Source organism: Jaculus jaculus, chromosome 18 (genome assembly GCF_020740685.1).
Source record: "Jaculus jaculus isolate mJacJac1 chromosome 18, mJacJac1.mat.Y.cur, whole genome shotgun sequence".
NCBI lineage: Eukaryota > Metazoa > Chordata > Mammalia > Rodentia > Dipodidae > Jaculus > Jaculus jaculus.
Window position 1 is genome coordinate 9,840,282 of NC_059119.1, and position 16,129 is coordinate 9,856,410.

Sequence of the window (16,129 nt, forward strand, 5' to 3'; positions counted from 1 at the left end):
CTGAGGTCCTTAGGCTTTGCAGGCAAATGTCTTAACCGCTAAGCCATTTCTCCAGCCCCAACAAGTATCTTTCTTTACATTAAACCTTGCTTTCTCTATCAAATCAATTTCCACACTGACAGGAGGGACCTGAAGCAGCACAGGCCTCATGGTCAGGAAAACGAAAGACAAAGAAAGGGAGAAGAGATGCCAAATAAACCTGACCAAATTTATTATTTTGCACACAGGAACTTAAAGTCCCTTCTTAGTTGCTGAAGCTAGTGGATAAAATTGGCAGCAGATTGCTGGCCAAGTCCCAAACAGAAACAGTAGTTTAAAAAGTGTAATTAAGCATGTGGACATTGGAAGCAGAAGGTAATAGTCCTGTTCACTTTCAAAAATTCTGCAGTCTCCATTATGTCATTTTGCATTAGATTAGCAACTTGGCTAAATTCAGAATTTCCACCCAACAGGACCATGTTCCTTAAAATCCAATGTCCAAACAAGAATCAGAAAATCAGGCTTTTTGGGTCTCTAGACTAGAATTCATTCCCATGAGTCAATGACCCATAAATAAATACTATTTTTAAGTCTTCATTACCAAGCACATAGTTTCTCTTCAGGCAAGAGGAGGCTGCCAACTTCTCTTCTTAAATCTTAATCCTTTCTATTCCAAAGAAAAAATTAGAAACATGCAAACCGAAGTTCACAAGGAATAGAAAATAGAACTCCTATCTGTCCAGTCATGGTGTTCCTCTAATTGTCACTGAAAAGGGTTTTTTGCTTAATACAGGCAAAATATAATCTTTACAAATTCATACTCTACACCTCATCTCCCACCAAATAATACTGATACCTCTACTCTCTCCACTTTGATTTCATTAATCAAGCCAACATCCTCAATGACTATTTTTTGTTGTTGTTGTTTTGTTTCTGTTTTTGTTTCGTTTTGCTTTGTTTTTTTGTTTTTTGTGTGTTTTGTTTTGTTTTGTTTTTCAAAGTAGGGTCTCACTCTAGCTTGGGCTGTCCTGGAATTCATTATGTTGTCTCAGGATGGCCTCGAGCTCCCGGTGATTCTCCTATATCTGCCTCCTGAGAGTTGGGATTAAAGGTGTGCACCATGCTGGGTGTGGTGGCACACACCTTTAATCTCAGCACCCAGGAGGCAGAGGTAGGAGGATCACCATGAGTCCAAGGCCAATCTGAGACAAAGACATAGTGAATTCCACGTCCGCCTGGGCTTCAGAAAGATCCTACCTTGAAAAACCAAAATAAAAATAAAACAAAATAAAGGCATGCGCCACCACGCCTGGCAATGACTAGTTTTTTTATATATATTTTATTATTTATTTATTTGAGAGATAGAGAAAAAGGCAGAGAGAGAAAGAGAGAATGGGTATGTGAGGGCCTCCACCCACTGCAAATGAACTCCAGATGCTTAGACCCTCCTGTACATCTGGATTACAGGGGTCCTGGAGAATTGAACCTGGGTCCTTTGGCTTTGCAGGCAAGCGCCTTAACCTCTAAGCCATCACTCCAGTCCCTCAATGACTAGTTTTTGTCAATTACACATTTCTCAGCATTTTCCTTCAACATATTCTATTTCTATAACTATGAATCCCAAATTTTATAATCAAAAAAATTACAGGTCATCATCTTTGAACCCCACCATTTTTACTTTCCTAAGTAGAAAACTTCAGTATTGAATTTCTGCTCATGTGTGTCCTTCCTCTTTATTCTTTCCATTCTGCTGACAACAGATTTTGTCCAAATACTTTTAACTAATCCAGTTTTACTGTAACTGATGTATTTATTTACTGTTCCTATGTTTGTTATTTCTTCTTCAGTGTTGGATCATAAAATTCATATAAATCAGTTCTGTGTATACACAGTCTTCCAGTAGAAGTCATTTACAGAATCTATTGTTCTAAAGTCAAAAGAAATATAAACAGTCAATAACAATCTGTTTCAGGCAGAGCTAAAGCACATTCAACTCTAATGGTAGCTTTGTCACTATCTATGAAGTTTATAAATTGAATTTTTTAAGTAAAAGAGATTGTATCCTTCCAAACACTTTGTATGTTCTTACCTATATACCTGATAACAATGTTTTATACATCATAGACACTCAATATATATTTTATTTGGTAGACAAGGAATGTTATAGTGCTTTAAAAGAGAAACCAGGCAAACACATCTTAAAAATCACAACCTTTGCCAGGCGTGGTGGCACGCGCCTTTAATCCCAGCACTTGGGAGGCAGAGATAGGAGGATTGCCGTGAGTTCGAGGCCACCCTGAGAGACTCCATAGTGAATTCCAGGTCAGCCTGGACTAGAGTGAGACCCTACCTCGCAAAAAACAGAAAAAAAAGAAATCACAACCTTTGCCAGGTGTGGTGGCGCATGTCTTTAATCCCAGCACTTGAGAGGCAGAGGTAGGAGGATCGCTGAGGGTTTGAGGCCACCCTGAGACTACATAGTAAATTCCAGGTCAGCCTGAGCTAGAGTGAGACCCTACCTCAAAAAAAAAAAAAAAAATCACAACCTATGCCTTCAAATGTAATGCTTTCTAACCTAACAACCTCATACTTAGGGACAGAGATTAAGAAAATTATTTTAAATATGAATACACAATACATACACACATGCACATTAAAAGTATGCAAAGTTAGTTATCATAGCACCTAGATGTTCAGCAATGATTAATAAAGTTATATTTGGGGCTGGACAGATGGCTTAGCGATTAAGCAGTTGCCTATGAAGCCTAAGGATCCCGGTTCAAGGCTCAATGCCCCAGTACCCACGTAAACCAGATGCATAAGGGGATGCAAGTGTCTGGAGTTCATCTGCAGTGGCTGGAGGCCCTGATGTGCCCATTCTCTCTCTCTCTCTCTCTCTCTCTCTCTCTCTCTCTTCCTCTCTCTCTCTCTGTCGCTCTGAAATAAAAAAATAAATCTCTCCCTCTCTCTTTGTTGTCCTCAAATAAATAAATAAAAATAAACAAAAAATCATTATTAAAATTATATCCATTCACCAAAAACACTGTTCCACATTATGATAACATCTATGTAAAACAGGAAATATTATATGGAGAATACTTTCCTATAAGGTTAAGTATAAAATAAGGCTCCAAATATCTAAAACTCATATTTTATATATTATAATATAACAATTATTTTTAAAGACATGCAGAGGAAAAAAAGACTAGAAGGAAACATGTCAATGAGATGAGAGGTAATAATTATTTTCTCTGTTCTTTCAAATGTCCCACAATGAGCAGTTATTACCTTTGCAATAAAAATAACTAAATTATACTTGAAAAAAATCCCAATATTTTACACAAATAAAAAGGAAGGCTCAGACTATGATTAGAAGGTGACAAATGGGGACAAGTATATCTATTCTGTATGTATTGTAGTTTCCTATTTCATACTGTCCTATGATACTGCCAAGGTAATTTTTATAGAGGATAATAAAAGTTTAATAGCACATCCAAATATTCTAGCCATTTTTCACTGGTGATAATCCACATCTCCAAATCATAAATATTCTCAATATGTTGATCTCTCATTATCTCTAAAGCTAGCCACAAACGCAGAATCAAGGCTAGCTCAAAATCCTACTTTTCCCAGTTGCGTGTTTTGCACAAGTCATTAAATCACATCTAACTTCACACATGTTGCTAGTCTGTCTTAGTAGCCTAGATCGTGACTCAAAACCTCCACAGTCAATGAACCTCCTGCTGTCTCTCCTCAATTTCTTGTTCCATTGGAACTCATTTCTCCCAGTTTTGTCCTCAATTTGGTTGGCAGCAGCTGCTCAGTCACTCAGACCCCATGAGATACTGGCAATCTTCTCTCTATGTGATTAGTGTGTCCCATAGTTCCCTCCCCATCCTGATTTTCACTGCACTATAAATGGCAGTCAAACAGCTCTGAGATCATTACTCAACCTCCCAGCACCACCCTCATTATGTAAGAAATATATGGCAAATATTACATTCAGAAATTGATGCCTTTTGCATCAATCTCCTTTGAAATATCTTCCATGTACTGTGAATAAGCTTTTGGTTGAAAGCAAAATCCTCTCAGACATTTTCCATCTTTGCATCCTTTTCCCCAGTCCCACATCAAAGCACAAGCATCCAGGCCATATCTTATCTTTCCCTGCACGGCATCCAATTGGCTTTTTATAGCCAGAAACTCTGAATGCAAAGCACGACCTTGGCTACTAGGTTTCCCTGGCACTAGTTTGGAAGTTATTTTTGACCTTAAAAATTAGTGTGAAAGCCTACATTTCTCATCATAGCCAGTCAAAACATTCCCATTTCGTTTCATAGCATGATCTTCTGTTGTTCAGAAGGAATCCCCCACTTAAACCTACAACACAGAGAAGACACAGTAATTCAAGGGAGGGGAGAGAATGCACTGAAGTCCAGCCTCTCTCTTCACAAACTCCACTCTTACCTTTCTGCTTAAACGTGCTTACAATTCAGCTCTTCTAGGGAATTTTCCAAAAAGAGCTCTGGGGTTGGGTTGGGGGGAAGCTTCTGGACAGAGTTACAGACAGCCAAACTGAGAGGCAGTGACAGTGGGGCAGTCACTTCAGCTTCGCATTGCTCACCCAGGATGAGAAAGAAAGGGGAGGTTACAAGCCGGGGTGGGTGGTATCTAATCCTGAACCACTAGTCACGGACCTCACTGACAACTTGTTACTGAAAATACTTTGTTGAAAAAGGCCAGACACATACTTTCCCTAGAGACCCACAAAGTTGTTAGGAAGCTCTGAAGAAGTTAGATTTCAAGTCTATAGTACTAGTCTAAAATAAGGAGCTCTTGTTTCAAATTAAAGGAGGAGGCTAGCATTACTGAATGTGAGAATGGTAAAGCAGGGGAAAGAGGGTGTGTAGAACATATGTCACATATGAAATAGGACTTTTCCACTGAAACATAACCAGTCTTACATCCTCATACCATATAACAGACTTTCTAGTTCCAGTATTAATGAAGAATCAACATACTGTCAACAACAACAAAAAAAAAGTTAGACTGATGATTTACCACAAGCCTCATAGGTAGAACTACTCAATTTAAGACACCAAAAAGCAGTCTTCACAGACACACACACACACACACACACACACACACACTCACACTGTACTTTTATACTTCTATGCATATTAAGCACTTTTTTGTGATACTAGAGATTGAACCCAGGGCCTCACTTATACTAAGCAAACACTGTTTCACTGAGCTATATGCCAAGCCTTAATTCATTATATGACTATCACACATGATTTCCTTGTTCTTTATCTTGTCACCAATTCCTTGGCATCACAACTGAACTTGTACAACATTTTTCCCCTTGGGCATTGGCACTTTTCTTTCCTGTAACAGCTTCAAAAATAAGAGGTGGGAACTTCAAGATGAACTACTTGGAGTTTTGGCAGACCTGTTCTTAAGGGACTGGATTCAAAATAAAAGAAACCATTTATTTATTAGCTCTACAGACACTCTTGGAACAAGTATCAGGGAGTCAAGAGGAAGGAAAGGGTCTGGGGATTGTCAAAGAGAATCAGCCATGAAAAGGGTTTCATTTCATATGATTTCCGAGGAAGCCTTCAAAATAAGTGTATTTTTATGTAGCCTCCTTTAAAATGTGCATAATTGACATTTATCTAAAGATTCTTAGCTGCCAACATAATGCCCTCCCAGATTTTTTTAAAAGTGTTTTTTTCCCCTTGGAGAATCTAGGAATAGTCTCTTTTCACGGAGAAACAAAGAGTAAGTTTTATGTCGCACAATCCATCTTTTCTTGAATAAAGAAATCACTTGACACTTGGAGAATAGCAGGTTTTGTCTTAGACTTTTAATAATGAATGTTTTCCAAACCAGGACTATTGAACTGAGCCCAAGATAAGATATCCAAATTCGGTTATAAGCTTAAGCTTAACCTGCCCAGCTGTGAAACCACAGTAAGTGGTTACCTGCCTGCTCTGTACCCTCCTCTCCATCCTCAAAATGAACCTGAAGCCCCCTATTCTTTTCACTTCTCAGGGGATATAGGAATTAAATGGACAAAATGAGAAGTGCCTGAAATGATTCTGTACTAACTCTCCAGATACGTCACACACACAAAGCCTTACTAAAGTACTTGGTGCTGTCAAAACCAATTCTGTGAATATCTGGATGTAAGTTGAAAGAGCTTTGTGGGGTGTTGTGGGGATTTTGTTTGTTTGCTGGGTTGTTTTGTTTTCCTTATACAAAAATGCCTTGCAGCTCCTAAAATAAGCTTTAAGCTGAAGTGTTTCCCACTCTCGCCACAAGGGGTCCTCACTAGCGATTCACGTCACGCAGAGGCCGCAGGGCCCTCTGTATTTATACCGGTTTGCTGACAGAAAACACAGATCACCTAATGTCAGATTTCCATAGCTAACTGTAGGGGTAGCGGACAAAGCCAGAGAGATCGGGCTTTTTCCGTGTGGTAGCTGAAGCATGCTGAGCACTAAATAGCTCCTGTAAGCCACACAACGCCGCATTTTGCATCCTGGGCCCTCTTCCAGATTGTCACAGTAATTCCTCTCAGTGACTTTGCCCGGTCTTGTTCAGTATTTATGTTTGTTCCCTATTTACTTGTTTTCCTTTCTTTATACTTTTCAAATTTGGAATCTTTTGGCTCACGTTCCTCTTGCAAACAGACAAAGGTTAGGAGTACAAGAGATGGAGTTAAAAAAAAAAAAAAAACAGGAAGAGAGAATAAATCGGGCTGTTAATAGCAATCCTCCCGAGATAATCAAACGTGTAGTTTTGGCTCTTAATATCAGGGATGCCTCCCCGTCCCCAAAAAAAGCCAGTCAACTGCTTAGATTGAGAAATCCCTTCATGAGAAGGCCTGTGTTCGGAGCCAGCTTAGAAAATTAGACAAGGAAGGAAGGCTCCAAAAAAGAGGATAATTCTATCCCTATCAAAAACCCCTCCTGGAAAATAAGCTTTCCAACACACAATCGGCCCTTTCCTGGGAATGGAATACAGTTTCTTCTTGTCATTGAAATCCATTCATAATAAAAATGGCTTTTGCATAAATTGTGAATCCATTGTATTCCACACAAGATACCTCAAAATGTTAGCAATTTGGTTAGGGCTTTTTAAAACACTTTTTTCTTAATAGCTATAATACTTTTCCTTCTTGTTGCTTGTTCTGTTTTGATTTGGTTTTATATAGGAGAACTATACTATTAATTTTTGTTTATTCTTGTAAATGTATATGTTTATTTGTTTGTTTGCAAGCAGAGAGAGATAGACAGGGAAGGCTCTCGAGGGATGGCTTAACAGTTAAGGCATTTGCCTGCAAAGTGAAAGGTCCCCGGTTCAATTCCCCAGGACCCATGTAAGCCAGATGCACAAGGCGCATGCATCTGGAGTTCCTTTGCAGTGGCATGAAGGTCCTGGCACACCCATGCTCTGTCTCCCTTTCTCTCTCAAATTAAATAAATAAATAAATGGAAAAAAGAGGGAGAGAGAACGACAAGGAGAATGGCCATACCAGGGCCTGCAGTCACTGCAAATGCACTCCAGATGCATGTGCCACTTTGTGCATCTGGTTTACTGGGGAACTGAACTCAGGTCCTTAGGTTCTGAAGGCAAGCACTATAACCCCTGAGCCATCTCTCCTCCCTGTTTTTGCTTTTTTGAGACAGGGTCTCACTATGTGGTCCAATGTGGCCTCAAACTGGATTTTCTTTTTTCCTCCTAGTTCACTCTCTCAAGTGTTAGTATTACAAACATGTACTACCACATTCACATAAAACCTTTTAAGATGGGATTTAAAGCCTAAGGATAATTCTTGTTTGTGATAATTAAAACTGTTTTGGGGATATGTAGCTCTGACAACTTTAAGATACCTTAAGATGAATCTGAATGCATCTCTTGTTTCATAGGTTTTAAGCATTATAACAGAAAGATGCTTCTCGCTCTCCTTTCCACTTATTCTACCTATTAGCTGCTGACCAACTCTCTTGCCTCACTGAGAAAAATGTAAGCCATCGGAGGCGATGCCCTATATCCTCAAAACCACAAGCACAGAGCCCCATCTTCTCTGCCTTCCCTCCTATTACAACACCCCTGCAAAAGCTAACCTCCCTCTTCACCTCTGGGTCCCTTCTCACACTGCTTTCTCAAGGAATCTGCTCATCATCACTTCACGAACTGCACTGTCACCACTTCTCCAGTGACGAGAATCTATGACACAAGGCTTCTACCTAAAATATCAAACAGGCCAGGGGTGTCCATGGACACTTAGCATGTGCAGGATCCAGGGTTCAACCCAGAATACCCAAAACGTAAGTTTAAAAAAACACAAGTATCCAGCAAGCAAACAAAAAGTCCTCACCCTAAACTCCCTCAACTCCAGTTCACGGTCTCCATATTTTCAGGTCTCATATGTCCCACAACCCACTACAGGGGACTTCGGAGCTCTTTACCCCCACAAAGGCCATGTTTAAGTCTACCACTGATCTCCATGTGACCAAAATGCATACAGTCACCCTAGGGGATTTCATCCAATGTCATGGCTTCACATGAGATCTGAAATGGGATATCAAGTAGGAATTTTCCTGTTGCCCAGAATAGATAACTAGGACTCAAAGTGAAGAGGAAAAACAAAAAACAAAAACTGAAGTCATCTTCACACATTAACATGCTGCATGATTTCCAGTGTTTGAGGACAGACATCACACTTAGACAGCTGCTGTCTTCTGGATGTAAGGTAGCTATTATTATTGCACTATGGCTTCACAGTAACTATTGCTACCTGTACAAGACTTGCACAATACTGAGACCATCACCTTTAATCATGGATGAGTAAGGACCTAACAATAAATAAATAAATAGAGATAGAAGAAGAGCTTGTTGAAAATAACTTCAGTGGATGGGGCATATAGAAAGGGGACAAACAGGACAACAGGAAATTATTATGGTCTAAATACATGATGTACATATATGAAAATTGTCAGTAAAAAAAGTTGCTTGTGGGCTGGAGAGATTGCTTAGTGGTTAAGGCGTTTGCCTGCAAAGCCAAAGGATCATGGTTTGATTCTCCAGGACCCGCTAAGCCAGATGCACAAGAAAGCACATGTGTCTGGAGTTTGTTTGCACCCATTCTCTCCCTCTCTCTCTGCCTCTTTCTCTCTCTCAAATAAATAAATAAAAATTTAAGAAAAAAAAAAGTTATCTGCAAAGCTTACCAGTGCAGGTTCAATTCCCTAGTACCCATGTAAATCCAGGGGTATATGTAACTGGAGTTTTCTTTCTTTCTCTTGCTCCTCACAAATAAACAAATAAGAATTTTTAAAATATTATCCAACCGTGTTTCCATAAGGTGATCATGCTTGATGTTCCTTTGCTTAAAACCATCTGTTCCCAGTGCTTAGATGTCTGCTTCATCCTCACTTTGGGATTTTTTTTTTTGGGGGGGGGGTTTCAAGGTAGGGTCTCACTCTAGCCCAGGTTGACCTGGAACTCACTCTGTAGTCTCAGGGTAGCCTCGAACTCACAGCGATCCTCCTACGTCTGCCTCCCAAGTGCTGTGATTAAAGGCATGCGCCACCATGCCTGGCATCATCCTCACCTTTTTTGGGGGGTGGGGTTTTTTTTTTGGGAGGGGGTTTTGATGTAGGGTCTCACTCTGGTCCAGGCTGACCTGGAATTAGCTATGTAGTCTCAGAGTGGCCTCAAACTCATGGCAATCCTCCTACATCTGCCTCCCAAGTGCTGGGATTAAAGGCGTGCACCACCACGGCCGGCTCATCCTCACTTTTGATACCATCCTTCATCTTCTCAGGGAGGTGTTTCCTAATCACTTTGTCTCATTGCACTCAGTCGCTTATCACAAAAGTTCAGTAGTTTATTGTTTTCTTATTCTATTTCTCTATGGGAATAAAATCCAGGAGTAGTGCCAATGTCCACAACTGAATGGCACATGCAAGTTAATTGAAATACAAGGTAAAAATGCATCAGTAATTATGAGAACCAAAGGAGAGATAGTTCTAGGGGAAAAAAGTAGTTAATGAAGATTTCCTCGTTGAAGTTACATTTGCCTTGATGCTGAAATGAAAGAAGTCAACATCAAAAGAGAATAGTGTTTTGTTAAGTTTTTCTTTAAAATCCTTTAAGAGGCTGGAGAGAGATGGCTCAGTAGTTTAGGCACTTGCCTGCAAAGCCTAACAACCTGGGTTCAATTACCCAGTACCTCCATAAAGCCTGATGCATAGGGGAGCACATGTGTTTGGAGTTTGTTTTCAGCAGTTAGAAGACCTAGTGTGACGATTCTCCTATTTTCTCTCTTTCTCTTCTCTCTCTTTTCCTCTCTCTCCCCTCTCTCTCTCCCCCCCCCTCTCTCTCTCATTGCAAATAAATAAAAAATATTTTTTGAAAAATCCTTTAAATCCATGCTTTATTTCTTTTTGTATCTTTGTGAGTGTGTGTGTGAATACAGGTACATTCATGCGTGCCACAGCATGTGGAGGTCAAAAGACAACCTCGAGCATTGGTCCTTTCTTGTTCATAGCTGGGTATGCTGAGTTAGCTAGTCCATGAGCTTCTGGGGACTCTCCTGTGTCCATCTTCCATGTCAGCATAAGAGCTCTGACAGGAGAGGTGACTGTTGCCCATCCAGCTTTCATGGGTACTCTTAATTCCTTGAGCCATCTCACCAGCCCCCTGGTGTCTTTTTAAGAACATTTATTTTATTTTATTTTTATTTATGCATTTATTTCAGAAACAGAGGAAGAGAGAGAGAGTGAGAGAGGAATGGACACACTAGGGCCTCCAGCCATGCAAACAAACTCCAGAAACATGTACCACTCTGTGCATCTAGCTTATGTGGGTCCTGGGGAATTGAACCTGGGTCATCTGGCTTTGCAGGCAAGAACCTTAACTGCTGAACCATCTCTCCAGCCCGTGTGTGTGTGTGTGTGTGTGTGTGTGTGTGTGTGTGTGTGTGTTAGAGTCTCACTCTAGCCCAGTCTAACCTGGAACTCACTATGTAGTATCAAGCTGGCCTTGAACTCACGGCAATCCTCCTACCACTGCCTCCCAAGTACTGGGATTAAAGGTGTGCACCACCGTGCCTGGCCTGATGTCTATCTTTACAGCTACCCAGATATCATCTATATCTTGTTTTTCTTTGTGTGTATGTTGTATTTACTAATCACCTTCTCCCCTCCCTCTATATGATTTTATGTGAACCCAAATATAGCATTTAGAAATACTAATCAGAGCCAGGCATGATGATGCATTCCTTTAATCCCAGAATCTGGTATGTAGGGATAGAAGGGTCTGCTACGAGCTTGAAGCCACCCTGAGACTACACAGTGAATTACAGGAAAGCCTGGGCTACAGCGAGATCCTACCTTAGGAAAAAAAAAGAAGAAGAAGGAGGAGGAGGAGGAGAAGAAGAGGAGGAAGAGAGAGGAGGAGGAGGAAAAAGAGGAGGAGAAAAAAAAGTAGATGCTAATAAGGGTGTATATACTCTTTTAAAAAAAAATTATTTAGGGATGGAGAAATGACTTCACGATTAAGGTGTTTGCCTGCAAAGCCAAATGATCCTGCTTCGATTCTCCAGGATCCACATAAGCCAGATACACAAGGGCACATGTGTTCAGAGTTTGTTTGCAGAAGTAGCTGGAGGCCCTAGCGCACCCGTTCTCTTTCTCTCTCTCTCTCTCTCTCTCTCTCTCTCTCTCTCTCTCTCTCTCTCTCTCTCTCACACTCACTCTCTCTCTCTCTCTCTCACTCCATCTATCTCTCTTTCTCCCTCCCTCTTTCTCTCTCTCAAATAAATAAATAAATAAATTTTTTTAAATATTTATTTATTTGAGAGACAGTGAGAGAGAGAAAGAGGCAGACAGAGAGAGAATGGGTACGCCAGGGCCTCCAGTCACTGCAAATGAACTCCAGATGCATGCACCATCTTGTACATCTGGCTTTATGTGGGTACTGGGGATTGAACTCAGGTCCTTAGGCTTTGTAAGCAAGTGCCTTAACCACTGAGCCATCTCTCCAGCCCTGTACTAAACTAAATATACTTCCATTTAATCTTCAGGAATAAAAAGCTACTGAGGCTGCTCCATTCACTTTACTGTCCTGGGGATAACAGAAGGGCTAAAATGGATGATTTTCTCATTAGTTCTCTCAGGGTGCCTTGAGAAACTCAGGCAGCCCATCTTTATCGGTCAATACCCTCCATAAGCACAGTAATTATACTCAATCATGCCTGCTTTAGTTCATTGATTATGTTATTTCTTTTTCAACTTGTAAATAAAAATTCCCAGCACACACCTTCCAAATGACATTTTTATTAATCAACAACCCTATCAATCCCTTGAATATATTAATAATCTAGTGCATCTTATATTGATGGTTCTAAAAACAACTTGTTCATGCAATTTTGAAAATCACAGACATCTTCAGAGACATGCAATACCTAGAATGAAATTAACATTTACTATCTCTGAAACTCCCTCTTATTTCAAATTATTTAAACAGGGACATATAATATTCTAAAGGAGTCATATACTTAATGTTTACACAGCTTTTAAAATAGTGAAGAAGTTGTCTTTGATTCTAATATCAAATGTTTTACCTCTTTGTTCTGAGAAAACAAAGACTGTGGACTTTTTGGTTTTATATATAAATATAAAACACAAGTCTCACCTAAGTGGGGGGGGGGTGGCTATAGTGTTTCACAGCAAGAGATACCATGAGCTATGTCTCTGCAGTGTTTGATTGCTTCTTTTTTTATTTTTTCATTTTATTTATTTTATTTATTTGCAAGCATAGAGAGAGAGAAGAGAGGCAGACAAAGAGAGAATGGACACTCCAGGGTCTCTAGCCAGTGCAAACAAATTCCAGATGTATGTGTCCCTTGTGCAGCTGGCTTATGTGGGTCCTGGGAAATCAAACCTGGGTTCTTTAGCTTTAGTTCTTTAGCAGGCAAATGCCTTAACCACTAAGCCATTTCTCCAGCCCAAGTTCGATTGTTTCTTAAGGGAACTATACATTTTCCCCTGCATGAATTTACTTGGTCCTCAACCTATTAGAACTTCTATCATATTTATAAAACAAATGTTGTCCAATGGCCCTTTTTAGCATCTCAAAATGAAATGTAGTGTTACTAACAACATACTGAATATCTATACTGAGTCATTAAAACATAACCTACAGGCTGGGGAAATGGCTTAGCGGTTAAGGCGTTTGCCTGCAAAGCCTAAGGACCTCGGTTCGATTCCCCAGGACCTGCACAAGGGGTACATGCATCTGGAGTTCGTTTGCATTGGCTAGAGGCCCTGGCGTGCCCGTTCTTTCTCTCTATCTGCCTCTTCCTCTCTCCCTCCCTCTCTCCCTCTCTCTCTCTCTGTCTCTCTCGAATAAATAAATAAACTATTTAAAAAAAACAGCCTACATATAAGTATCTTTTAAGAATAACAATATATGTGCACATAAATTATATATTTGCATTCCATTATTATGTAAACCTCAGGTACACTTAAAACTGGAAAACAATAAAACCATTATCCCCTTATGCATAGAATGGCTATGAATGTGACTGCCATGAGTGTACAGTGATTGATAAAATGTGTGATATTGCCGATTCAAACATTATAAGCATCATACAATAGTGATGTGATCTGGAATGGTGAATAACTTGATATGATATAAAACAAAATAAAAACAATGCCCTTGGATATACTCAAGCAGCTGTATTCCTTAAAAAAAAAAAAAAAAAAAAAAAAAAAAAAAACTAAGCAAGGAGCCAGGCATGGTGGCTCATATCTTTAATACCAGCATAGGAAGGCAGAGGTAGGAGGATCACAGTGAGTTCAAGGCTACCCTGAGACTACATAGTGAATTCCAGGCCAGCCTGAGCTAGACTGAGACCCTACCTCAAAAATAATAATAATACATGGTGCACATAATAAAAATCTGATTTAAGGGCTGGGACAATGGCTCAGTGGATAAAGTGTTTGCACACAAGCATGAGTACCTGAGTTTGGAGCTCTAGAACCCATGTAAAAGCTAGTGGCTGTGGCAGGTGTCTGTAAGCCCAGTGTGCTCATAGTGAGAAGGGAAGAGAAGGCAAGAGGTTCTCCCAGAAGCGTGCGGGCCAGCTAGCCTGGAGAAATCTCTGGTTAAGGTGAACCATGAATACCAGGGACCCTGCCTCAAGCAAGGGGGAAGGCAAAGACTGACCCCCAAAGTTCTCCTCTGACCTCCACACATGCACTATGGCATGCACACACCCCAACACTCACACACATGAACATACACACATGTGTAAAAATATTCCCAATAATCTGTATTTGAAAATCAATTCCAAGCGAGTGGCACTGTTCAGGGAGATTATGGAGCCTTTGGGATGTGCAGCCTTGCTAGAGGAAGTGGCATGTTACCACAGGCAGTGCACTGTGCACTGGAGGTATTCCTCCACAAGCTACTTCTGTGGGGGAGGGGGTGTCTAGCAACAGGAAGATAACTGCTATACACACACACACACACACACACAATCAGACTTTGTTCCAAGCCGGCGTGGTGGTGCACACCTTTAATCCCAGCACTGGGGAGGCAAAGGTAGGAGGATCACTGTGAGTTTGAGGCCACCTTGAGACTACATAGTGAATTCCAGGTCAGCCTGGGCTAGAGTGAGACCCTACCTCAGAAAACAATATATATGTGTATATATATATGCAAGACATAAAGGAATGCCCACTGAGATATTTAACAATTGCATAGGCCATGGGATAATTCTCTGCTTTAGAGGAGAGTTCCATACTTATGAAACTCTTTACTTCACAGACCTGACAAAGATTCTCTGGTCAAACAACACATTTCTGAACCTTCTCCTCTTAGCCCCAATGCTTAGGACCACATTAGCCAGATTAACTCATACGTATGATTCATCCCCTCAGTAATTCTCCATCCTCTCCCACACTATTCCTGATGGCTATAAATTCCCACTTACCCATGCTACATTAGGAGTCAAGCAACATTTTTCTTCCTGCTATTATAATACCTACAGTAATGACCCCAAATAAGATAGTCTTCAGGTTACCTTAAGAAATATCACTGGCTGAGCATGGTGGCACATGTCTTTAATCCGAGCACTCAGGAGGCAGAGGTAGGCAGATTGCCATGAGTTTTAGGCCAGCCTGAGACTACATAGCGAATTCCAGGTCAGCCTGGGCTAGAGGGAGACCCTACCTTGAAAAAAAAAAAAAGTAGCATTGAATAAATTTTTCCCTAAAATCCCCAGCCAATTAAATACCTAGTGTCCCTCACAATTACTGAGACAACCATAACTGCCCCAAGGTGCAAACAGAGAAAGAGAACTCAATAACCACTACGAAACGACACTGCATGTTTATAAGAGTTCAAAGTTGAAATGACAAACAGAGGTGGAGGAATAAAGGGAGGTGAGAAAAGAAAGAAGTGAAGATGGAAGGGAAAGGAAGAGAAAGAGAGAGGGAAAAGATAAAAGTTTGTAATTAAAAAAAAAAGCCCTACCTAGACTAGAATAGCGCAACCTGGAACAGACTATTGAATCCCCAAACATGGTGTTATGAGAATAACTCCAATTCCTAAAGCATGCATCGAAGACAGCTAAGCAATTACCTGGAGAAGAAGAGGAGGTGGGCAGCAGTATCCTCCCTCAGGTAAGACCATATCCTCCAAGGCTTTCCTGAAGGAAGAAAAAGAAGCTGGGCGAAGTGGTGCATTCCTTTAATCCCAACACTTGGGAGGCAGAGGTAGTAGGATTGCCATGAGTTGGAGGCCACCCTGAGACCACATAGTAAATTCCAGGTCAGCCTGGGCCAGAGTGAGACCCTACCTCGAAAGAAAGAAAGAAAGAAAGAAAGAAAGAGAGAGAGAGGGAGGGAGGGAGGGAGGGAGGGAGGGAGGGAGGGAGGGAGGGAGGAAGGAAGGAAGAGAGGAAGGGAGGGAAGGAGGGAGGGAGGGAGGGAGGGAGGGAGGGAGGGAGGGAGGGAAAGACAAAAATGAGACTTAAAAGACAGGATTTTAGTCAAAAGGATGGGAAGTCCCTTTTCTCTGTGTAGACACTTGGTTTGGAGGTCTCAATTTCAGAAAAACAGACAAG

The 16,129-nt window shown here is 40.7% G+C and overlaps 1 protein-coding gene across 1 annotated transcript in view; it reads right to left on the minus strand.

Annotated features, from left to right (window-relative positions):
• Ctnna3 (catenin alpha 3) overlaps window positions 1-4,555 on the minus strand; it is a 1,402,587-nt gene extending 1,398,032 nt beyond the window's left edge. Inside the window, exon 1 of the mRNA XM_045137244.1 lies at window positions 4,447-4,555. The gene's annotated coding sequence lies outside the window, so the exon portion shown is untranslated. The remainder of the gene's footprint in view (window positions 1-4,446) is intronic.
• Window positions 4,556-16,129: the final 11,574 nt, after the last annotated feature.